Genomic DNA, 25,727 nt, shown 5'->3' with positions numbered 1-25,727 from the left:
TACCCGTTTCGGCTGGGCGCAAGCTTGACATGGTCCAAGGCAACCAATTCCAGCGGCTGGCGGGTAACAATCGGCTGCAGCGGGGCCCTTTGGCTAGCTTCATCCCGTCTTCTCAGCGTACAAGGGCCGCACTCTCGGCACCACGCCTCTACGGAATCCCGCATCCCACTCCAGTAGAACTACTCTCGTAACAGCATCTCCAGCTTCTTCCAACCGATGTGCCCAGCGCCGTCATGATAAGCTCGAAGGACCTTGGGTACACAATCCTGAGGCACCACCAACTGGCGAACCTTTTCGTGGGTCTTCGGGTCGATCAACTCCCGGTACAACTTCTGCTGGTACAGGCACAGGCGGTCCCTCTCTTTCCACAGTCGCTGGGCTTCGGAGGGGGCCGCTGGGTCCATTTGGCGCACGCCTTAGGCTAGCAGGGTCTTAACCAGCCGGACCGCAGGTGCCTGGTCTTGGGCTTCTCGCCACTCCTGACTGGGCAGCGGATCGAAGTTCACCTGCTGCTGGGCCACACAGGGCTTCTCCTCCTGTGGCCGGTGGAACGCGGGCAGCTCTATCTCCTCCAGATGGTCCTCTTCCGCCCCCTCATCAGATAGATGCGGCATCCTGGATAGGGCGTCCGCGTTGGTGTTCTTGCGCCCGGCCCGGTACTTGACGGTGAAGTCGTAGTTAGACAGCCGAGCCATCCACCTTTGCTCGAGAGCGCCTAGTTTGGCCGTGTCCAGGTGCGTTAACGGGTTGTTGTCCGTGTAGGCGGTGAACTTTGCTGCGGCCAGGTAGTGCTTGAACCTTTCGGTTATTGCCCACACCAGGGCCAGGAACTCGAGTTTGAAGGAGCTGTAGTTCTCGGGGTTCCGCTCGGTGGGTCGAAGCTTTCGGCTAGCATAGGCGATCACCTTCTTCTTTCCGTCCTGGATTTGGGACAGTACAGCGCCTAGGCCCAAATTGCTGGCGTCCGTGTACAACACGAAGGGAAGGCCGTAGTTGGGGTAGGCTAGGATCTCCTCTACTGTCAATGCCGACTTCAGCTGCCGAAAGGACTCTTCCTGCTGCTTACCCCACACAAACGGGGCCCCGGATAGTCTACCAACCTTGGTCTGTCCCATGAGGAGGTCTTGCATCGGGGAGGCCATTTTCGTGTACCCCTTGATAAAGCGGCGGTAGTAGCCCACCAGGCCCAAGAACTGTCGTACGTCTCTCACTGTGGTCGAGCGGGGCCATTCCTGGAAGGCTGTGATCTTCTCCAAGTCCAGGGCCACACCCTCAGCACTCACCACATGCCCGAAATACTGCACTTTGGGCTTCAGCAGGTGGCATTTGGACGGCTTCAGCTTTATCCCGTATTTAGCGAGGGCCGCAAACACTTCCGCCAGGTGCTCCAGATGGGATTCATACATCCTGGAGTATACAATCACATCATCCAGATACAGTAGAACTGTTTCGAAGTTAAGATGACCAAGACAACACTCCATCAACCTCTGGAAGGTCCCCGGGCATTACACAGCCCGAATGGCATGCTGTTGAATTCGCAGAGTCCCATTGGGGTAGTGAATGCGGTTTTCTCACGGTCCTCCGGCGCAACTGCCACCTGTCAGTAGCCACTAGTGAGATCAAGAGTGGAGAAATAGTTAGCGGTTTTCAACACGGCCAGAGACTCTTCGATGCGGGGGAGGGGGTAGGCATCCTTATGTGTGATCTGGTTGATTTTGCGGTAGTCCACGCACATCCTCATGGTGCCATCCTTCTTCACTAGCACCAGTGGGGCTGCCCAGGGACTACAACTAGCCCGAATGACCCCCGCCTCCTTCATGTTGTGCAGCATATCTTTAGCGCACTAATAATGTGCTGGGGGAATTGGCCTATACCTCTCCTTAATGGGCGGGTGTGTGACTGTAAGGATATGGTGTTGGACCCCCTTAATCCTCCCGAAGTCTAGTGCATGTTTGCTAAAAACTTGCCCGTACTCATGAACCACCCGGTATACCCCCTTTTTGTGATGTGCTGGGTTAGATTCGGTGCCGACATGTAGCTCCCGACACCAGGCCTCTGGCTGTAAGGGTGATGTATTGTGGCTAGTGTCGGGTGCAGGGACAGTGGGAGCGGTCTCGTGGATGGCGTGGGTGTCTATGGTGAACAGCTTAGCTATTGTGGCATAGCGGGGAGCCTAACTTCTCCACAGTTCAGCACTGTCACTGGCACTCTCCCCTTCTTGACATCAATCACACCTCTGGAGGCCATTACAGTGGGCCAGTGTTCTGAAGGCGAGGACTCCACCATCGCCGGGTAGTCCCGTCCCTGAGGGCCGACTGCTGCTCTGCACCAGATCATGATTTCGCTCCTGGGCCGCACCACCAGCGGTGCCACATCCATCACCCGCGCACCACCAATCTCTCCACCTGTTAGGTTCACTTGCTGCCGCTGCAGGAGGGCCCGGATCTCGCGCTGGAGTGCCCTCTGCTGGCCCCCTACTGCTGTGGTGGACAACTCCTGCAGCAAGCTCAACACCTCACTTATGCAGTGCTCCATCACATTCGTCCCTAACACTATCTTCGGGTTACAGTCACTAGACTCATGCAGTATTACAATCATTCCCTGGCGCTTCAGTTCTGTCCTTCCCACAGTCATTGTTACTTCTTTAAGCCCCACTTGAGTCATAGTGAGTCCGTTAGCTGCAACAACAGTCATGCCACTATCGGGAGGGCTAAGTTCACTGTCATCCCAATACCGCTGGTACAACGTATAGGGCATGGTCGTTACCTGCGATCCAGTGTCCAGTAAGGCTGTGGTCGGGACCCCATCCACTGCCACCGAGATGATAGGGCGGCCTCCAACATACCAATCCAACCAGTCTGCCGGGCCGTGGGGGTCTACTCCTGAGGATTAGCCCTTGGCTCCAGGGGTTGCTCGTTTAACGGACAGCAACGAGCATAATGGCCAGGCTCGTTACACCGGTAGCACACCGGCGGCCATTAGCAGGGGTCATGGGCCCTCCACCGCTTCATCCACGGGACATCCTCGTGGCGGTCGGTGAGCTGGATGGCCTCCGGGGGCTTGACTCTCGACGGAAGCTTGAGTGCGGCGATCACACGGGCGAGATCCTCATTCATGCGTTGCACCTTATCAGCCAGCTCGTCCCTCGCCCCAGCGGGTGCAGCCGGGGCCAGTAGGAACAACAGTGGGGGTAGTACAGCGACAGGAGCGGTAGCGGCTGGCCAGGGGGGCGCGTCCGGGGGGTTAACCTCCAGGGGCTTCAGGGACTTGATGGCCCGCTCTTTCACTACTGCAAAGTCCAGATCAGGGTGCTCGAGGGTCCACAGCCGCAGCTGTTTGCTGTCTTCGGCAGACCCCAGGCCCCGTAGGAATGGCTCCACCAGCATCTTATTGCTATCAGCCTCATTGATGGTATCTACCAGCTTCAGGGTTCAGAGAGACGTCTGCAGACGTAAGGCATAGTCCGTGATGTTGTCCGCTGACCGCTGCCGGCAGTGGTAAAACTGCATCCGGAGCTCGGCTGCGGTGCCAGTCTCGAAGGCGACCTGGAGCTTTTCAAAGATAGTGGTCACAGAGGCCCGGTCCGCGTCAGCCGAGGTCTCCGTCTCCTGCTCACCCGCCCCAGTCAGCTGCCCTAAGACTACCAACGCACGCTGCTTGCCAGTCATGGCATACTGGTCGAGAACTGAGCATATCTTTTTCTGGAAAGCCTGCAACATATCAGGCTTCCCATCGAACTGGGGTAGCCAGGCTGCACCGGGCACATAGGGCAGAGAGATCGGCATTACCTGGGTGACCGCCGGACCCGCGGCCTCCTCCGCTCATGCGACCGGAGCAGGGTTGACCGCATCCCTGCCGTCCGGCGCAGTCGCTCCGGCGGCCTGCGCCATCCCATCATCTTTGCTGGGCGCTGACATGTCTTCGCCGCTTCCCCCTTGTTTTTTCTTCAGCACTTCTTTGGGGGCGGGGCTTCACCTTCGTGCCTTCACTGCTCGGGGAAGACGACTCGAGCGGGAAACTTTCGCGCCAAGATCGCGGAACTTCAACTTTTTCGGCAGGACGCCGCTGACGGATATTTCTAAGGCGCACTTCCACTGGTAAGTGGACTGTCTGAATCCTGTTCGTGACACCAGAAGAGTCGATGAGTATCTCCCTGAGAGGGGATCGGCCGCTCCCTTTTGCCGGGCCGAGCCGCTCGAGGTCTGGGCTCGGGTTGCCGGTAGCTCGAACGCCTCCGGACTGGGGGCCACGTCGCTCTGTTAAGGGGAGGCAGTGGGATGGTGGTGTGGGACGAGATGCGCAGCCGGGGTCCGCGCTGTTGTCAGTTGGGTCGTGACTTCACCCACGGGTTGTGGTGAGAGGATGCACCACCGCTGCGGCTGGGGTGAAGGAGGCTCCCGGGATCGGTGGTTGGGCCGCAGCCTGGATGTCAGCCTCTCCGTGGGTAGGGGCGGTGTGTCCCGGGGGCCGGTGGGACAGGCGATGGTGTGGTCGGGGTGCAAGGTGCCGCACTGCGGTGCAGTGTCGTGCCCGGATGGCACTGGTGTACTAACGATTAATTCACTCTCAGAGTCACTGGTAAACCAAAGTTTGGGTATGGTCGGGTCCCGCAGCTGGCTGCTTGTGTCCCTTGTGAGGTTGATGGTGGCACCTTTCCCTTGCACCTCTTGTTTTGACTTTTGTCTCCCCTGCCTGGACAGTGGTAGCCCGCTCTCCGACGTTTGGCTGCCGGAGGAGCCCTCGGTTGCCCGCAGGCGCTGGCCCATCGGGTGTTTGGCCCTTGGCGGTGGCACTCACCCGGTATCGGTGGGCTTTTGCCTTCTTTCGGGACTGAGGATGAACCCATGAGGTCCAGACTGCAATCAGTTAATTTGCCTACACTCAGTGGCTTCCAAGCTAGGACGGGGTCTGAGTACCCAGTTTCTGGTGCTCCGGTAAACGGTTGACTCCCCGGTTCAGGTCCGGCAGGCTCCAACCCTGGCCCGGTCCCTACGGTTCTGCCGGTTGCTATACCGGTACTCCTGCAGGTGGCCACCACTGTCTGCCTGCCTGACGTTATGGGGATCCCAGGCTCCAACCCGGGTCCCTGACAGCTTCTCTCCTCACACCTCCTGTCAGCTCTAACTCCACTCAACTCCAACTCCAGAACTAAAACTGTTTGAATTTCCTGCCTCAGGACAGTAGTCTCCTTGGTGGGTGTGCCTTTCCGCCTGACTTCGCCCACCTGGTGTGCCCAACTGGCCCTGAGGGAGGCATCAGGTCTCCCTTTCGGGTGACGGGTGTGTCCTCACAAGGGATGGGGGGGGGTGTAATGTGGTAGGTGTTGTTACCTGTGACCCCTGGGGTCCAGGGTGTCACACGCGAGCTCTTCATCCTCTAGGACTGTTGGGACAGCAGTCACACATGCTTTGCGACGCAGACCTTCCACCTCTTTAACCGCAACAGGCAGTGTGATTGGCAGGTCGTCAGTTGTTTTGGAAGTACAAACAGCTGCTGGTGTTGAGCTCTCTCAGACATCGAGAGCACCAACTTTTGATGAAGGCAACATTATGTCTCCGCCTGCACTTTAATCACAGACCAGCAGTTTTCTAGGGACACCCTACTCAACGCTGTCTCAGCACAGCAGCCAGCCCTCGGTCCCTCAAATGTGGACAAGTAAAAGACTATTTCTTCCTTGCCATGACAAAGCTAAGAGGTTGACTTTCACCCTCTGCAAGCTGTTGGCTACAGAAATGCTGCCTTTCTGCCTGGTGGACACAGAGGATTTTCGAGACCTTATGTCCTTCGCAGTGCCCCAGTACCAGATGCACAGTCGCCACTACTTCTCCAAGAAAGGTGTGCCTGCGCTACACCAGCATGTTGCACACAACATCACTGCTTCCTTGAGAAACTGTGTGTGTGACAGGGTGCATTTCACCACCAATACTTGGACCAGTAAGCATGGACAGGGGTGTTACATGTCGCTGACTGGGCACTGGGTAACTATGGTGAGAGATGGAGAAGGATCTGCTGCACAAGTCTTGCCATCCCCACGAGTTGTGCATCAATCCTTTGTATGTGGAAGTTCCTCCACTGCTTCTACCTCCTCAACCTCGTCTCGGTCCTCCACCTCCACCCAAAGCCTGTCTGGTCAGGCCACCCGCGTTGTAACTTCTCTCGGAACGTGTCTTCAGTGCTACTGGGTGTGTGCTGACAGATAAGCACACGTGTCTGTCTAGTGACAATGTGGACAGACTAACGTTCATCAAGATGAACAAGTCATGGATCCGCAAGGACTTTTCTACCCCTGTGTCATCCTGGGGAGAGTAAAGGCTTGTGTATTTGGATTGTGCTTCATTCAAATCAACATGTCAAGTTTGCAACTGGGGGACAACTGATGCCACTTAAGTGGCCCCAGTCTGTGGCCCAATTTTTGGAAAAAATGGAGACTTTGGTTGGAGTCCCCTTGCTATGTTTTAGATGATTTTAGAAGGACATGACATGCCTATATCTGTGTCTCCTTCTCCTTTTACTCGTCTAGTACTTTTGTTTTCACATGAGTATATGTACTTGTCACTTTTCCATGTGTTTGTGGTGTCTTGTAAGTTGTTTGTCACCTTTTGGACATCTTAGAAGGTGATTTCTATCTGTATGTATGTGTTTTTTGTTTACCTCCCATTGTTTGCAATGGGGTTCGAAAGGTGTTCGTCGAACGTTTGCCGAACTGACCCGCCGTTCGACGAACCGAACTGAACTCGAACACTAGGGGGTTGGCTTAACACTACTCTGGATCTCCTATTGCGTCGTTATTGGTGGCCCAAAATCTAGAGGGATGTGGTGTCCTATGTATCTACAAAGGAAGGAGGTGGGCGGCATGTTATGTCCCGCTCATCTCCACTCCTCCGCTTCTATTGGCCAGCCACTTGGTGACGCCGCAGTGACGTTGCTATGACGCCGAACGCACCTCCCCCTTGAAGGAGGGATTGTTCGGCGGTCATAGCGACGTTGCTGCATAGGTATGTGCGTGTGACGCTGCCGTAGCGATAATGTTCGCTACGGCAGCGATCACCACATATCGCAGGAATGACGGGGGCGGGTGCTATCACACTCGACATCGCTAGCAATCGCTAGCGATGTCGCAGCATGTAAAGCACCCTTAAGGCATCGCACTCTCTTCCGTCAGGTTGTCTGCAACCATTGATTGTCCCTAGCAAGGCTTGGACAGACATCTCAATGGATTTTATTATGGATCTTCCTCCCTCTGCTGTTAATTTGGTCATTTTTGTTATGGTGGATAGGTTTTCCCAGATGACAGATTTTATCGCATTACCATCATTATCCCATTCTAAAACTTTAGCGCAGATATTCATACGTGATGTTGACAGACTCCATGGAGTCCCATCTGATTGTAACACTTGTCACTATATTATGGGGGTCGCATGAACGGAAAGGTAGTCAAGAGCCGGGGTATGGTATCAGGAGGTCATGTATAATCATAAGGGGTAAACAGAGATATGGTCAGGGCACAAGCTAAAGGTCATAATACCAGAACAGCATGAATTAGTAAAAGGAAGCAAGCAAAGACATAGTCAGTAGGGATGGGCGAACCCCCCTCTATGAAAGCGCCATTTTCTGGCGTGGCTTCGTACTGCATTCCAAATTCCAATCCCCAACTGCCTAGTTGTACCTGGTAGGACACAAAAATTGGGTGAAGCCTATGTGGTTTTTTTAAAAAAATTATTTCAGGAAATTCATGAAATAATGAAAAAAAGGGTTTCCCTATATTTTTGGTTCTCAGCTGGGTACAAATAAGCAGCTAGGGGTTGGGGGCAGTCCGTACCTGCCTGCTGTACCTGGCTAGCATAGAAAAATATGGTAAACCCCACATATTTTTTTTTAGTTTTTGGGAAAAAAAACTGAAAAAAAAAGGCTTCCCTGGATTTTTTAGTGTCAGTGAAGGTAACAGCAAGCAGTAATTAGCAATAGAAAATGCAACAGGAGCCCACACATTTTTTTTATGATTTTTTTTAAATAACTAAAAAAAAATGTGCTTCCTTGTATTTTGATTGCCAGCCAAGGTAAAGCCAGGCAGATGGGGGTGGCAGCCTGTAGCCGTCCGTTTTATGTGCGCTAAGAATAAAAAACACCGCGGAGCGCTACGTCATTTTTTTAAATTATCTTTTTATTTTTATACAACTATATATATATATATATATATATATATATATATACTGTATATACAGCTCTGGCAAAAATTAAGAGACCACTGCAAAATTGTCAGTTTTTCTGATTTTTCTCTTTATATTTGTGAGTACAATGCAAATTGTTATTTTATTCTATAAACTGATGGCAACATGTCCCCGAATTTCCAAGCAATACATTTTGTAGTTATTTTCTGAAAATTCTAGTTTATAGAATAAGAGAAAAATTTATGTGTTGCTCAAAAATACAAAGAGAAAAACCAGAAGAACTGAAAAAAATGACGTAATGCTCTGCAGTATTTTGGAAATTGTTTCTTAGTGCCATTTACAGGGGCTTTACCTGGCTTGTCCAGTGGCCCTGGCGGCGCTGGCACACTGTGTAATAAAAGGGTTAATACCAGCTTTGTATTGTCAGATGCTACTAGGCCCGAAATTCATGGTGTAACGCCAAATTAGACATGGCCGCCATAAATTTCTAGTAAACAGTAAAAAAAAACACAACACAGAGAAATTTTTTTTATTAGAAATAAAACAATAAAAACATCTAGAGGCTCCACGTTATGATAAAAAAATCCTTAGTCAGACGTAATCCACAAGTAGAGCATTGTCAGTTTCATCATTCCGTACAGACACAGTCTATACACAGTGAGAAGGACAGAGAGCCAAGTCAGCTCTTCTACATCGCTCTGTACAGAGCGAGATGCAGGCTGACAGTGATGGTATGATTGCATTTGCGTCTCGCTTCACCCCGCACAGTCTGACAATCTCCGGATAGGAGCACATCAGCTGCATGGAAATACATGCAGCCGACTGCTCTTGTGGGGAGATTGTGCGCTGTGATGCGACACTCGCACAGTGACAATGAAAGTTCAGTTACCAGGACCTTCAATGACGTCATAATCATGTGACTAGTCTGTAAGCCAATCAACATTCACAACAGATTGTCACATGCTATGACGTAATTGAAGGTCCTGTAAGTCACTGCTGGTTACTGGCGGCACAGGAATGATCGGACTCAGAAGCTGGAGCTGCCGGGAGTCTGCAGGACGCGTTGCAGGACCTGTAAGTATAATGACTATGTTTTTTAATAGTGTGCTTTTTTTTTTTTTTTACAGCCCCTGGATCCAATCTGGACCCAATCTGTAATACGAGCTTCCCAGGAAAGCTCGTGGTCAGGATCATGTACACGATCACTATGTTATCAGTACGATATGATCGTTACGATCCCCAATCTTTACAGATCGAGATCGCCCATCCCTAATAGCCAGATAATGGTCCGAGGTCTAAGACAGGAATGCCCAACAGTAATAGGGAGTGGGGAGAGGGAAGTCCAACAGCACTCCAGGGTCTGAACATCAAGATCAGAATACTAGCAGACACACAAGCTACAGCAACACAGCAGAGCCAGAGAATACAACTGGCGGAGTTGTGGGGGAGCATTCTCAGTAAAGAAGCCTCTCAGTAAAGAAGCCTGAGAAATTACCAGAAAGATGGAACATCTGAGTAACTGGCACCTCCCAGAAACAACCTGGACTCCCTCCAGTATAGTCACCAAACTGCTAGTTCATTATCAAGGACGGTGCCGCAGAACATCTCCAAGGGCAAGATACTCACACTCGCACAAAGGAATAGACACACTGCCAGATCTGTAAGTGCCACAGAGCATTTCCAAAGGCAAGATGCTCTGTACAAGGAATGGACACACTGTCAGATCTGTAAGGGTAACGCCCCGGCAACGGTCGAACAACTCGGATCCGGATATCACTGCTCGTGGCTCGAGGGTCTCCGGACCCGGGAGCTAAGGGTCACACCCGAATGAAGAAGGGGGTATTTATAGGGGAGATATAGTTTGTGATGCCACCTGTGGTGTACGGTAATTGGGAGTACCGCCGCTGCCTTTGGGAGTACCCGGGGTGATGGAGTGGGGCAGCAAGATGACGTTACCCTCCACGGGTAGGGAAAGGCCCCGGGACTCTTGATGGTGGTATGGGGTGCAGGGGGAGCACAGGCTCGCTGGTTGCAGGGGTTAATCTGGTACTCACTCAGCAATGAAGCAGACGTTGACAACAGGGTAAACCAAGTCTCTGGGTGCTGCTGCCTTCTTGGGGGAGCTCGTCCGGGTCCCGTCCCCTGCAGCACTGCCTGGTGTTCCGTAACCTGGCTCCTGGGACAGTATTTTAGGGTATCCTTTGTGGCCTGTCAGCTTGGAGCTTTCCGGGCCACGCTCCCCACTATGGCTAAGTAACGGAGAACAATAGAGAAGGGGTTTATGCCGCGCTATTCACCAGGAAGGAGAACAAGGAGATGATCAATGTTCCTTTATGTGTCTTGTGTCTACGCGATTCAGGAGATCTGCTCCCTTCATCAGGACATACAGCACAAAGACAACATATCTATGGCAAGACCACTGTGGCTAAGTAGAAGAGCTTGCTCTCAGGAGCTCACGCTTGGGATTTGGAGGCAGTACTGCAGGTTAGATTCCCAGAACCATGGGGGGTTGAGACCTGCATGGGGAGAGAAAGATTGTGCAGAACCCTGTGACAACCTGAATAGTCCAGGGCGTCACATTTCCCCTTGGTTAAACATAGCACGTCCCCGAGCTACAGGACATCCAGAGGTTTATTTTTCGGTAACTAGAAAAAGAGAGAAAAATAACATTTTTATTAACAATTCCTCATCCCTCACAGGGGAGACACATCACTTAAACATTGCATCGAAAACTTTTTATTTCTTTTTTTATAAAAGAACCCTGGGAACCATACTGGTTGTAGCGGTAGTCGGTGCTCAGCCTACTCCACTGCAGCACCTTCCTTCAACAGTCCATTCCCAATGTCCCTCTCCCTTCAACCCGCCACCCAAACAACCTAAAGCCCACCGCTTCCTACTTGGTTCCGTGACAGGGTTGAAGTCCTGGAGGCTTAAAAGATGACTCTTGAACAGTCCTGAGTAATCTGGCAGCCGTTACCCTTTTGTGCCAACCTCCACCAAGGGCCTCCTGGTGCCGTCTACCAGCACCGCACCGTCGAAGACCCTGATGGCCCTTTTCCTGTAACAAAGTGTAGAAAAAGATTCAACAAGGATGACACAGTCTATTTACAGCATCAGCTTTCCTGTCACCCTCCACCGAGGACCTTTCAACCAGTCCCCAATGGCCTTCTCCTTTCTGAACACTGGAGAACGTTCAACAAGGGTGACAGTCCACACAAACATTTTTAAACTTTTCCTGAACTCGCAGGTTCCGGCCCTTAGCGTTGAGCACCTCCTGGGCACACTCTGGCAAAGTGCCCTGGTAAGCCACAGTGGCGGCATATGGGCACCACCACATCCATGGTGTCGGCCAGGCTTTCATCATCCGAGGTGGACTCCTCTTCCACCTCCATTATCTCTATCTCTATCCCTTGCACTGCCCTTGACGACAGGGACATTCGGTAGCCGTTTCCCCCAAAACGTGGCACCCAGGCAGCCTCCGGAGTGCTGGAACATGAGTCTCCTTCCTCCATTCCTTCCGGTTCTGATTCTATGATAACCGGGACAATTTGATCGGGGTCTATGGACTGAAAGTCTTCAGCGGAATTTGAGGAATCCGATGCCGATGTTGTGGGCAGCATTTCGGGGTCAGCTGTGGTCGAGGGCGAAGGCGACAAGGCGATATCAGTGGCCGGGGGCAGAACAGACTCCGCGGCCGGGTAGGCCGGGTCAACCAAAGCTGGGTTTCCGCTTACCGCTCCACGTGCAGGGATTCTCTTTCTTGGGCCCGCACCGCCGTGGCTGCTTTCCGCATCTCAATCCAGGGAGCTGTCCTGGGAACAGCATCCTCAGCCAAACAGTCGCGCTTTTCTGACATCTTGTCCTGGTGTCCCTGCTTCACTTCTGCTGCTACATCCCATCACGCCTACTTGGTTATCGCCAGCCACCCACTTTCGCGCTTGGGCACTCTGGGAACTTCCTGTTCCGGCCACACTCTCAGGACGAAGGGGCAGGGCTTCAGCTTTGCGCGCTTTTGGTCTGGAAGATGACATTTTGGCGCCAAAGATGGCGGAAAATGAAGGGAATGGGATTTTGACACCACAGCTTGAATTCTAAGGCGCACGTCACCCATGTTAGTGGGTCCAGTCCGGATCCTGTTCGTGACACCAATGTTTTTTGGGATTGTAACAGTCGAACCACTCAGATCTGGATGTCACTGCTCATGGCTCGAGGGTCTTCGGACCTGGGGGCTAAGGGTCACACCCAAATGAAGAAGGGGGTATTTAAAGGGGAGATATAGTTTGGGATGCCCCTCGTGGTGTATGGTAATTGGGAGTACCGCCGCTGCCATTGGGAGTACCCGGGCTGATGGAGTGGGGCAGCAAGATGACGTTACCCTCCACTGCTAGGGAAAGGCCCCGGGACTCTGGATGGTGGTATTGGGTGCAGGGGGAGCGCAGGCTCGCTGGTTGCAGGGTTTAATCTGGTACTCACTCAGCAATGAAGCAGATGCTGACAACAGGGTAAACCAAGTCTCTGGGTGCCGCTGCCCTTTTTGGGGAGCTCGTCTGGGTCCAGTCCCCTGCAGCACTGCCTGGTGTTCCATGACCTGCCTCCTGGCACAGTATTTTAGAGTGTCCTTTGTGGCCTGTCAGCTTGAAGCTTTCCGGGCCCCCCTCCCCACTGTGGTTAAGTAGAAGAGCTTGCTCTCATGAGCTCACGCTTGGGATTTCAGTAGGCTGCTTGTTTGTAAAGCCCTATCCCCCTCGTTGCACTAGAGCCCCCGATCTCTGAACTTCGTGGGAACAGTCCATAGAAGTCCTGTCCTCTGCAGGTTAATTGCCGGGTTGCCTGAAGCTTCTTCCTGACCTAGGGTCCGTGTTCCCCTTCATGCCTTCGGTCCCAGACCAGTGATTAGGCTCATGCTATTAACCGTCCTCTAAGACAGGTTCCAGGCACCTAGCCTCAATCCTCTGCGACCGGGGGTCCGACTCCTTTAGGTCTAAACCACCGTCTGCGACCTAGTCTGCTTCTCCCCCTGGGAGCTACAGCTCCCATATTCCCCAGAGCTCCTCACAGCTCGAGGGCTACCACTGCACTGTCTTGACACCTCCCACCTCCCTACCTGACCCCTAGGTGGGCGGCCCTATTCCAGATTAAGCAGGCCACTGGTGTGCCTGACAGGGTGTGGTGCAATGTTTATCTAGGATTTGTGATTGCTGGTGGAGGCAGTACTGCAGGTTAGGCTGCTTTCACACTACGTCTTTTTAACATGCGTCATGAACGTTTTTTTAACGCAAAAACGGATCCAGTGCAAATGCGTTTTCAGTTCAATGCATTTGCAATGGACTCGCGTTAACATGCGTTCACCTGCGTTTGCGTGCGTTATAGTGAGGATCCAGCGACTTGCTGTTTTTTAACATCTTTCAAAAACGCTACTTGTAGCGTTTTTGAGCTGCGTCCAAATACTGCAAATTGCTGGATCCTGACTAAACAGCACGCAAACGCATGTGAACGCTGGCATGCTGATAGGCAGGATCCTGCTTGCTCTACTGAGCATGCACAGAAACCAGCCTCCGTGATCAGTCTATCTCTCTCCTCCCTCTCTGTCTCTCTCCTCTCTCTCCCCCTCACTCTCTGCCTCTCTCCCCCTCCCTCTCCGTCTCTCCCCCCCTCCCTCTCTGTCTCTCTCCCCCTCCCTCTCTGTCTCTCCCCCTCCCTCTTCCCCACCTGAGAGCTGCGGACACTCGTTATCAAGGTAAATATCGGGTAACCGCTTATCTTAGTTACCCGATGTTTACGTTGGTTACGTGTGCAGGGAGCCCGGCTCCTAGCAGCTGCAGAAGCTCGTAACCAAAGTAAATATCGGGTATCCAAGCAAGTATACCCGATGTTTACCTTGGTTACGAGCCTCGCAGCTGTCAGATTCCGGCTCCCAGTCTGGCACGTTTAGTTCCCCTCACTCCCGATCACATGACTCCAATGCCCGCCCCTAAACATCGAGTGACAGGATCCTGCAAAATAACACATGCGTTTGCATGCGTTTTTTGCTGTAAAAGCAGGATCCGCTTTTGCAGCAAAAAAACATTCAGGACGCATGTTAAAAAGACGTAGTGTGAAAGCAGCCTTAGGTTCCCAGAACCATGGGGGGGGGGGGTTGAGCCCTGCACGGTGAGAGAAAGAATGTGCAGAACCCTGTGATGATCTGAATAGTCCAGGGCATCACATAAGCACTGCAGAGCATCTCCGGGTCTGTGAGATACTCTACACAGAGAATCGTGACACTGATATTGTGTCTGATAGAGGGACTCAATATATTGCCAATTTTTGGAGGGCTTTCTGCTCTCGTTTAGGGATTAAACTGTCACACTCATCGATGTTTCATCCACAATCCAATGGAAAGACGTAGCACATGAATCAGAATTTGGAGCAGTATTTGCACTGTATTGACTAATCCCCAGGAGTGGTCCTCGTTCATTCCTCTGGCAGAATTTTCTATCAATAATCACAGCCATAAATCTTCTGATACATACCCCTTCTATTGTGTCTATGGTCACTGTGACGCCCTGGACCCCAGGGGTCACAGGTAATTACATCAGCCACATACACACACCCCCACCCCTGTGAGGTCACACACATGTCACCCGAATGGGAGACCTGATGCCTCCCTCAGGGCCAGTAGGGCACACCAGGTGGGCGAAGTCAGGTGGAAAGACACGCCCACCGAGGAGACTACTGTCCTGAGGCAGGAAGTAAAAGGAGTTTAGAGTTTGGAGTCTTGAGAGTTTGGAGTAGAGTTAAGTTGTAGAGCTGTCAGGGGCCCGGATTGGAGCCTGGGTCCCTTGGAAAATGTCAGGCAGGCAGGCGGTGGTGGCCGTCTGCAGGAATACCGGTACAGCAACCGGCGGAACCGTACGGACTGGGCTTGGGTTGTGGCCCGCCGGTCCCAAACCGGGAAGTCAAACGTGTACCGGAGCACCAAAAGAAGGGTACTCAGACCCCGTCCTAGCTTAGAAGCCACTGAGTATAGGCAAATTGACTGATTGTTGGCCGGACCTCACGGGTTTATCCACAACCGAAGTCCCGAAAGAAGGCAAAAGCCCACCGAGACTGGGTGAGCGCCACCCCCAAGGGCCAAACACCCAACGGGCCAGTGCCTGCAGGCAACTGGGGTCTCCTCTGGCAGCTCAACGTCGGGGAGCGGGCTACCACTGCTGAAGCAGTATGAGATGAAACACAAACATCTAGAGGTGCATGGGAATAGGGGCCACCATTAACCCCGCAGGGGGACATCAGCAGCCGGCCGCGGGAACCGACCAGACCCGAACTTTGGTTTACCAGTGACTCAGTGTGAATTAATTGCTAGTACACCAGTGCCACCCGGGCACGACACACTACACCGCGGCATGGCGCCCTGCACCCCGACAACAACAACAACCAACCCTTACAGTCCCCCACTGGGCCCCGGGACACGCCGCACCTACCCACGGAGGGGCTAACATGTCGACTGCGGCCGCAACACCGATCCCGGATGAGCCCGCCATCACTTCACCCGCAGCGGTGGTGCTTCTCCCGTCACCACGACCCGTGGGTGGCGTCACGACCCGTCACACGACCACCATCCTCCCACCGCCTATCCTCCGTTTAACAAGAGTGACGCGGCCCCCGGTCCGGAGGCGCTCGTGCCACCGACAACCCGAGCCTGGACCTCGAGTGGCTCGGCCCGAGCAAGCGGAGGAAGCGACCGGGCCCCTCTCAGGGTGGTACACGTATTTCTCTTTCTGGCGTCACGAACAGGATTCGGACAGTCCACTTACCTGTGGAAAGTGCGCCTTAGATGTTTCCGTCAGCGGCGTCCTGCCGAAAAAGTTGAAGTCCCGCCATCTTAGCATGAAAGTTTCCCGCTCGAGTCGAGTCGAAAAGAGAAGCCCCGCCCCCAAAGGAGGAGTGTTAAGAGAAAACCAAGGGGGAGGCGGGCGAGAAGGCTGCCTGATGTAACCGAGAAGATAAAAGGGCAGGGACTCCAGAACCCTGCATCCATTCTGTTCCTGGACCCACACTGTGCAGCATGGCGTCCCACATCCCGATACCCCGGAGCCCGCGCAAGGAACAGCGGCGTGGGTGAAGGGCCAGACGGAGGAGATGTGTCGCCGCCTCCAGCACCAGGTGAGCTTCCTGGTGGAGCACTGGGTGGCGGAGATGGGGGAGATAGTGGCTGCTGTGCGGGCCCATGATAGGATGACGGTGTTGGCAGGGTGGGGAGGTGACCCACGTCCTTCTGCCCTGGAGGGGTCGGCCATCGCGGCTGAGGGGCTCGGTCTGCTGTTGCCCGTCATACCGCCTCCTCCATTGCCCGCAACAGTGGTTGCTGCGCCTCCACCCGTATCCCCACCCCCAACATCGGTGGCGGAGTACGTCCCGGGCGCCCATGGTAAGCTACTGGAGGAGGCAGGCCTGGACCTGCAATGGAACCGGCCGCGCAGAGCCCGTTGCCGGAGGAGACCCGTTACCGGACGACACCTGAACCAGAGGCGATGCCAAGGGCCCCAGAAGTGGTCGCACCCAGAGGTACCGAGGCTCCAACAACCCACCCGGCCAAGAAAGCTCCGAAGGCGAAACAAACCGCTCCAGGGTCGAGGGCCTCAGCTGAGGTTTCGTGGGGAGGCAGCTGCAGGGCAGCAGAGCCGGCCGCGACACAGCGGCGCTCCCCTCCGAGGGTGTCGATAGTGGTCGACACTAGAGAGCGCCGGCTGGGCCAGACCCCCACCGAAGCAGACCCCGGGTATGTAAACCCACCGTACTGGGAGCGGCAGCCCAGCCAGTTGAGTCGGGAGATTGCGGCCCATGAAAGAAACAGAGAGGAGGTGCTAGCCCGTACCATCGAGGGGAAGGAGCACCTAAGGAGCGCCGGCTACTGGGTTCGGGGCCCCACCCACCAGGGCCAGGTCCGGCGCTTCAACAAGGACTAGGGCTGGGGATTCTTGTACGACCCGGGTCTGGAGGTGGAGGTGTTCTTTTCCCAGTGGGATGTAAACAACCATCTCCCGTTCGGACACCCGGACCGAGACTTCCTACCCGGCGACTTAGTGCACTACACCCGGAACCGAGGGGAGAGGGGCTGATTTGCCCTAGATGTCCGGAGTGGCAGACAGCCCCCTCTTCCACCGTACAGCCCTGAAATAGAGGAAGAAGAGGAACCCCCCGCTGAGTGAAATGGAAAGCTGTTGCTGCTAAAAAGGACCCGTCCCCGTTGGGACTTGTGTGTTGTTAAAAACCCTGTTGCATGAGTGACTGCTTATGGACAAGGCCGTGGACTAGCCGGCCACCCAAAAACTTTTGGGCTTGTAAATATTGCCTTATCCTGCCCCCTTATCATGCCTTCCCGTTCCGTTGGCCTCCGGAGAGGCAGATTGGAGGTAGGACACGCAGCAGAGCAGGCTGGAGTCCGGTCACCACCGGGACCAGTGACCATCCTCCAGGGAGCCCTTTAACAACTGCCAGGTGCGCTGAACTGTACACGTTCCCTCCTGGGTGACCTGCCACGTTCCAATTTCCGGACTGGGGAAAAGGGGTGCTGCCCATTTCTTAGGGCAAGCATCAAGGCTAGGTTGTTTGGGTGGGGACGGCGGAAGGACATGGACCCGTTCCCGTTTAATAAAGTTTGAAACGTTAAAGTAAAATGCCTCCCGTTAAGGGAAGACCTTCAGTAACCAAATTTTGCATTCATGTTATTATAATTATAAGTGTTTTCCTGTTTTTCTTTCCCGTTTTACAGTTTGAAAAATAAAAATAAACTGGAGTTGGTCGGGCAGCCCGCGGACGGTCTGCATTAAACCAAGGGGGTAAATCTTCTGATACATACCCCTTCTATTGTGTCTATGGTCACTGTGACGCCCTGGACCCCAGGGGTCACAGGTAATTACATCAGCCACATACACACAACCCCCCACCCCCTGTGAGGTCACACACATGTCACCCGAATGGGAGACCTGATGCCTCCCTCAGGGCCAGTAGGGCACACCAGGTGGGCGGAGTCAGGTGGAAAGACACGTCCACCGAGGAGACTACTGTCCTCAGGCAGGAAGCAAAAGGAGTTTAGAGTCTTGAGAGTCTGGAGTAGAGTTAAGTTGTAGAGCTGTCAGGGACCCGGGTTGGAGCCTGGGCCCCTTGGAAAACGTCACGCAGGCAGGCGGTGGTGGCCATCTGCAGGAGTACCGGTACAGCAACCGGCGGAACTGTACGGACCGGGCTTGGGTTGTGGCCTGCCGGTCCCGAACCGGGGAGTCAAACGTGTACCGGAGCACCAAAAGAAGGGTACTCAGACCCCGTCCTAGCTTAGAAGCCACTGAGTATAGGCGATTTGACTGATTGCTGGCCAGACCTCACGGGTTCATCCACAACCGAAGTCCCGAAAGAAGGCAAAAGCCCACCGAGACTGGGTGAGCGCCACCGCCAAGGGCCAAACACCCAACAAGCCAGCGCCTGCGGGCAACTGGGGGCTCCTCCAGCAGCTCAACGCCGGGGAGCGGGCTACCACTGCTGAAGCAGGGGGAGCCAAAACACAAACATCTAGAGGTGCACGGGAATAGGGGCCACCATCAACCCCACAGGGGGACATTAGCAGCCGGCCGCGGGAACCGATCAGACCCGAACTTTGGTTTACCAGTGACTCAGTTTGAATTAATCGTGAGTACACCAGTGCCACCAAGGCACGACACACTGCACCGTGGCACTGCACCCTGCACCCCGACAACAACAACAACCAACCCTTACAGTCCCCCACTAGGCCCCGGGACACGCCGCCCCTACCCACGGAGGGGCTAACATCTCGACTGCGGCCGCAACACCGATCTCGGAAGAGCCCACCATCACTTCAGCCGCAGCGGTGGTGCTTCTCCCATCACCACGACCCGTGGGTGGTGTCACGACCTGTCACACGACCACCATCCTCCCACCGCCTACCCCCCCTTTAACAAGAGTGATGCGGCCCCCGGTCCGGAGGCGCTCGTGCCACCGACAACCCGAGCCCGGACCTCGAGCGGCTCGGGCCGAGCAAGCGGAGGAAGCGGCCGGGCCCCTCTCAGGGCGGTACAGTCACCATCCCCATTTCTGCACATTTCTGGTGGGTCACTCGTCCGGGGTACGTCAGGACAAATTTGGCTCAGCACTATCATCTACATGGGAAAAGTTTCAGCAGTTCTTGCAAAAATGTGCTCTAAGTACTCGTATAAGTGTGTGGCTTACTGTAGATGTGTGCCTGGTTCGGCCTTGTGTGTGGGTGATCTGGTTTGGTTGTCCAAGAAAAATATTAAGTTTGAAGTACTGTCATTTAAGTTAGGCCCTCAATTCATATATCAATTCAAAATTACTGCTATCATCTGTGCGAGGAGACAGACAGGTCTGATCACACAGACGACCAGGCACAGATTCAGCTGAGAGCTGTTAGAGATTTCACCCGAGTGCACAGCTGATGCCGGTCAGCTGTGCCCCCAGGTAACCTCCACTGACTACAGGACCTTCCATGATGTCATAGCCATGTAAATACTCTGGTGTGAATGTTGTTGTTACCTCATGGGTTACAGAACCTTCTGTGATATCTTGCACAAGTCACCATTCATAGTTTGTTTTGTATTTTTCAATTAAAGCGGTGATGTTGCGCCCCTGAGCCACTCAGGGCACTACTAGGTACTGCATCCTCACAATGATGCAGGGCCTACCCCCTGGGACCTGGAACACCAGTGCCAGTAACACCTGCACACATCAAAATCCCAGTTCCCACAACTAACCAGGGGGAATGGACTAGTCAGAGACAAGGGGATTGCCACCTAGAGGGTGGAGCCAGACCAGGGGACTAGACAGCCTGGTGGGAGTGGACAGGAGAGAGTCAGTAGTTAGTCAGTAGTCAGTCAGTAGAGGGTGAAGGAGTGAGAGGTGCCTTGAGCTGGGTCGTGTAACGGTGACCCGGGGGCACAGGAGAGTGGTCGTCAGGGTCAGTACAACAGAGTACCACTGGGACCAGAGCACCGACGGGGCACAGGGCCCTAGGTCAGGCGTCAGTTTCACACGACCTGGCAAATACCTGCCCAGTGAGGGGACCTTCACGGACCTCACTAACTCACAGATCTGGGGGCACCAGCAGTAAAGCAAGGATTAGGGTTCGGGAGACAGACCAGCCCTACAGGGTCCACACTGCCCGCCGTACGGAAGAGGAGACTGCCACAAAAAGGGACAGTCGGGCCCCAAACTGCTCCAAGCTACGGGGATCCAAAACACACTGAGGGTGCCGGGGACAGAGCTGGCACTAGAAATACAGGGACCTGAACCAGCCATCTAAGGGTCCACGAGTGGGTAGAGACTGTTAATTACAACTAGAGATGAGAGAGCCTCTGAAGGCTCGAGTTTGGTTCGGTTCGTCGAACGGAGGCACCGTACGAGTTTGGTTCAATGAACCGTTCGACGAACCTTTCGAACCCCATTGAAAACAATGAGAGACAAACACATAGAAAACACCTTCAAAGGTGTCCAAAAGGTGCCAAAACAACTTCCAAGACACCACAAACACATGGGAAAGTGACAAGGATATATACTCATGCGAAAACAAAAAACAGCTGGACGAGGAAAAAGAGGAGGAGACACAGATATATGAGTATATGCAAGTGAACATCGATGCCATTACTGTGCAACTTGAGCCTTGCTCATTTTAGGCTTCCAACATGGATAAATTGCCTGAGCTCGCCACTTACGCCTTGGGGATCTTGTCGTGTCCCGCTGCCTAGCGTTGTCTCGGAGCGTGTCTTCAGTGCTGCTGGGTGTGTGCTGACAGATAAGCGCACGGGTCTGTCCACTGACAATGTGGACAGACTAACGTTCACCAAGATGAGGAAGTCATGGATAAGAGAGGACTTTTCTACCCCTGTGTCATCCAGGGGAGGCAAAAGGCTGGTGTATTTTTGAGAGTGCTTCATGCAAAGCATCTTTTTAAGATTGCAACTGGGAGACAACTGATGCCAGTGAAGTGGTGTTTGTGTGGCCCAATTTTTGGAAACAAGGGAGACTGTGGTTGGAGTCCCCTTTTTTTTTTAAAAAAAGATCCAAGATGAAGAAGTCATGGATCAGAGAGGACTTTTCTACCCCTGTGTCATCCAAGGAAGGCAAAAGGCTGGTGTATTTTTGAGAGTGCTTCATGCAAAGCATCTTTTTAAGATTGCAACTGGGGGACAACTGATGCCAGTGAAGTGGTGTGTGTGAGGCCCAACTTTTGGAAACGAGGGAGACTGTGGTTGAAGTCCCCTTGCTGTGTTTTACATGATTTTCGAAAGGCATGACATGGCTTAGAGGTTGACTTTCAGCATCTGCAAACTGTTTGCTACAGAAATGCTGACTTTCCAACCTTTTGAACAGAGGATTTTCGAGACCTTGTGCCCATCGCAGTGCCCCAAGAGCCGATGCCCAGTCGCCACTACTTCTCCAAGAAAGGCGTGACTGCACTACACCAGCATGTCACACACAACATCACCGCTTCCTTGAGAAACAGTGTGTGTGACAGGGTGCATTTTACCACAGATACTTGGACCAGTAAGCATGGACAGGGGCGTTATATGTCTCTGACTGGGCCAGGGAAGGCTGGGTGCGACAATGATGCAAACCTGGGTGCGTTCCTTCGCCGTGACAATGTGACACACGTGCCTTGTATGGCTCACGTGTTGAACCTGGTTATCCAGCAATTTTTTAAACCACTATCCCGGCCTACATGGCCTTCTTGCAGAGGGCACGGTGTAACGCCTGCCTGGATCCACACACTCAGACGGGCTGTAAAGGATAGCAGGAGGGAAGCCACTCACCAAGCATGACCCCCAGAACCTTGAAAACCTTTAACCCCTATACAGGGATTTGGAATTACACAGGGCCCAAACGTGACCAATACCTGTGGAAAACTGCAGTCCGAGAGAGTAGTAGTTGGGCAGGGTCAAACCATGAATTGAGGAACATGAACAGAATGGGACGGCGAGAACTTAATCAGAAAACAAGCAGAGGTCAAATGCGGATTGGGCAATGAGGTACATAAACAGCAGGCAGGAGACGTAGTCAGGAAACAAGCCATAGTCAGCACACAAAATCACAAAACAGAAATGGGCGGAACAGGAAACAGAGGTTCAGAGCTATGTCCGGCAGTGGTCAGCAGATAGGATGGGCCTAAAATAGGGTGTGGTGTTTTCCCATTGGTGTTTCCCCATTGGTTGTAGCTGAATGATGGTACTTCAGCTGTGAGACACCCACCACCTACAGTCAGCCAGTGGTTCTGCATATCTCAAGGTAACCCAGCCCAGTGGCTGAGGGGAACCTGTGGCCACCGGCGCTGCTGGCATCGACTCCTCTCCCATCATCACGACTATCTATGAAACGAACATGGTGTCACCTGGCGATCGGAGTACAAATTGATGGAGCGGACTCCGGTGGTGACTTAACAGCTGTGTGCGACAATGATGCAAACCTGGGTGCGGCCCTTCGTCAGGGAATTGTGACACACGTGCCTTGTATGGCTCACGTGTTGAACCTGGTTGTCCAGCAATTTTTAAACCACCATACCGGCCTACATGGCCTTCTGCAGCGGGCATGCTCGCTTCCACCGTTCGTACCCAGCAGCTCAACAACTTGCATCGCTCCAGAAGTCTTTCGGTATGGCGGTTCACCGACTGAAATGCTATGTGCCGACGCGCTGGTATTTGAATCTCCACATGTTGCAGCATCTGTGGCAGCACCGGCGAGCCCTGCTGCAAAACGTTATGATGTATAGCCTGGGCTAAAGAGATCCAGAGGTGGGGCAGATCATGCTGCTGGAGTGGTCTCAGATCAAGGACCTATGCACCCTTCTTCGAAGTTTAAAAATGCCGACGAAGATGTTTAGCGCTGACGTTGCCATTATCGGCATGACAATTCCGGTCATCTACATGGTGGAGCACACTCTAAACAGCATTCATAGTCAGGTGGTGGGACAAGAGGAATGGGAGGAAGTACAGGAAGAGCCATATGAACAAGTGATAACAACATCTACAAGGTCCAGACGGACATCAGCACCAAGGCGGCAGGCATGGGATGGTGGGGTAGAGGGACTAACAAGGGCGCATAGTATCAGCCTAACTGTTGAGGAAGGTGCAGGAGCCCAGTTTGAAATGGAGGATGAACTGTTGATGGGCATGGAAGACTGAGAAGATGGAGAGCTTGCTCACATTTTGGTTGTGCGAGGTTGGGGGGAGAGGGCAGAGGAAGGAGGCATGATTCTCACCTCTCCGCCACCAACACAGCAAGACTTGGTCCTCTTGGATGCGCAAGACACATGAGCGCCTTCTTGCTGCACTACCTACAACATGACCCTCTAATTGTCCGAATTCGAAGTAATGCTGACTAGTGGGTTGCTACACTGTTAGATCCACGGTACAAGACAAAATTTGACAAATTAAATCCTGCCATACAAAGGGACGCACATATGCAGGAGTATCAGCAGAAGCAGGTACGCAATCTTAGCTCGGCTTTTCCACTAAACAGTGCTGCACAGAGTGAATCTCAACGCTTTGTCATGGCAAGGAGGAAATGGTCTTTTACTTTTCCACATCTGAGGGACCGAGGACTGGCTGCTGTGCTGAGACTGCGTTGACTATGGTGTCCCTGCAGAGTTGCAAATTTGTAAATATACAAAATGAGTGGCAAAAGGCCAGATGCTGGTGGAAAGGGGAACAGGTGTGTTGGAAAGTAGAAAAAGTTGGTGTCCTTGGGTTTGATGGTTAAGCAACAGTAACATCTGCTGGCAGATTAGGATAAGGTGGTATATATCCCAATCGCAAGTCGGGGTCCACCGTGCTCACAGATGGAAAAAGAGATGCTGGCAACACGAAGGTTAGGCGGAGGATACAGAGCTGGATGGCTCTGAAACTAATAGTAGCCTGAACCGACTTAGACGACACTTGGATCTGGAGACTGGGAACCCTGTTAGCGTCACAGGGTCCACACACCCACCCAGTCAAGGAACTCCCTGTTAACAACACAGGGGCCATTGGGTACGCCGTCCGTGTGCGTAGGAGGAAAACCTATGGACAGCAGGTGCAGAAGCAGCAGCAGCCCAGTTAATGCCACTGGGCTGCACTAGCAGGACTGACAGGACAGAAGCTGGTTGTAACCGTTCTGCGTTACCAAGTGTGGTGGTGGCCTGCACCGACGCCCTATCCCTGCCTACCTCTGGCCTAAAGTCACAATGGGTTCAACACATGGAGGTGTGCTCTTTCTGAGCATAATAGAAGACTGCGCACCTCCTTTTTGTCTCCAGCCCCTTTTATAACCTGGGTCTGCCACAACCCAGGGTGGACCAAAATGCACCTTCAGGAGCCAAAAGCAGAGTGCCACATTATCAGTGGCATAAATGTACTGCCCCAGGGCTCGGCCGGCTCCCAAGCCGTTCAGATCCGTGCTCGTCGGTGGGTGGCTCGAGCTCCTCACGGACCCGGGGGTCACGTCGCTCTGAAAGGGGGTTGGCGCTACACGTACGGCCTTTGGTGGGGAGGTCCACGGCCGGACCCGCGGTTGTTTGTAGGGGGGATTTGAGTTTGTGACGCCACCCACGGGTTTTGGTGAATGGATGGACACCACCGCTGCCATTGAATAGGCTCCCGGGGATGGTGTTGCGTAGCTTGGTGTTGACCCCCTCCGTGGGTAGTGGGATGAAGGTCCTGGGGGCCCGAGGGAGGTGCTGAGGCGGGGAAATGGATGGTACTGACGTGTCAGTACGGTGCACGGCCCGAAGGCACTGTTGTACTCACTATTACAAACACGCTGGAGTCTCTGGTAAACCTAACAAGATGGAGAACGGTGCCCGCAGCCGGCTGCAGTTTTCCTCTTATCAGGTAGGTGGTTTCCACCTTTCTCCTGCACCTTACTTATGTAGAAAACATCGACTCCTATGCCTGAGCAACAGTAGTCTGCTGGTGTGTGCTGGGAGAGCCCTCTTTGCCCGCAGACGCTGGCCCCTCGGGTCTCTATGCCTGGGTGGTGGCGTTACCCTAATGGTTGGGCTGTTGTCTTCAGTCGGGTCTTAGGTGGGATAGGTCCTTAAGTCCAGTCCTCAATCAGTTGATGTGACTCAGCCCGGTTGTTTCTGGGCCTCGTACTGGGTCTGAGTACCCCTCCTGGTGCTCCGGTTTCCAATCGGTTCCCCGGTTTGGTACCGGCAGGCCACCGCCCGTCCCCGGTCCCTACGGTTCCACCGGCTGAAATCCCAGCTCCTACAGGTGGCCACCACCATCTGCCTCCTTTCCAGAGGTGACTTGGCTCCAACCCAGACACCTGGTGTAGACTATGGCAGACCTAGGCACAAGTCTGCCCTTGAACTTCACTGCACTCCACTTCACTGTCAAAGCTCAACTCCTGTTTTTCCCGCCTCAGGGCCTGTGAACTTCTCGGTGGGCGGAGCCAACCGCCTGGCTCCGCCCCATGGTGTAAACATCAAACCCGGAGGGTGGGAGGTTTTGTAGTTTGGCTGCTGTCACCTTACTAAGGGGGGGCGTGTGTGTATGGGACTAGCTGTGACAACCT

At 53.5% G+C, this 25,727-nt stretch overlaps 1 protein-coding gene across 1 annotated transcript in view; it reads right to left on the bottom strand.

The window, feature by feature from the left end:
• LOC142250054 (complement factor H-related protein 1-like) overlaps nt 1-25,727 on the bottom strand; it is a 513,811-nt gene that overhangs the window by 257,737 nt on the left and 230,347 nt on the right. The window lies entirely within an intron of this gene.

Source organism: Anomaloglossus baeobatrachus, chromosome 8 (assembly GCF_048569485.1).
Source record: "Anomaloglossus baeobatrachus isolate aAnoBae1 chromosome 8, aAnoBae1.hap1, whole genome shotgun sequence".
Lineage (NCBI taxonomy): Eukaryota > Metazoa > Chordata > Amphibia > Anura > Aromobatidae > Anomaloglossus > Anomaloglossus baeobatrachus.
This window is presented reverse-complemented; position numbering and strand designations above follow the sequence as displayed.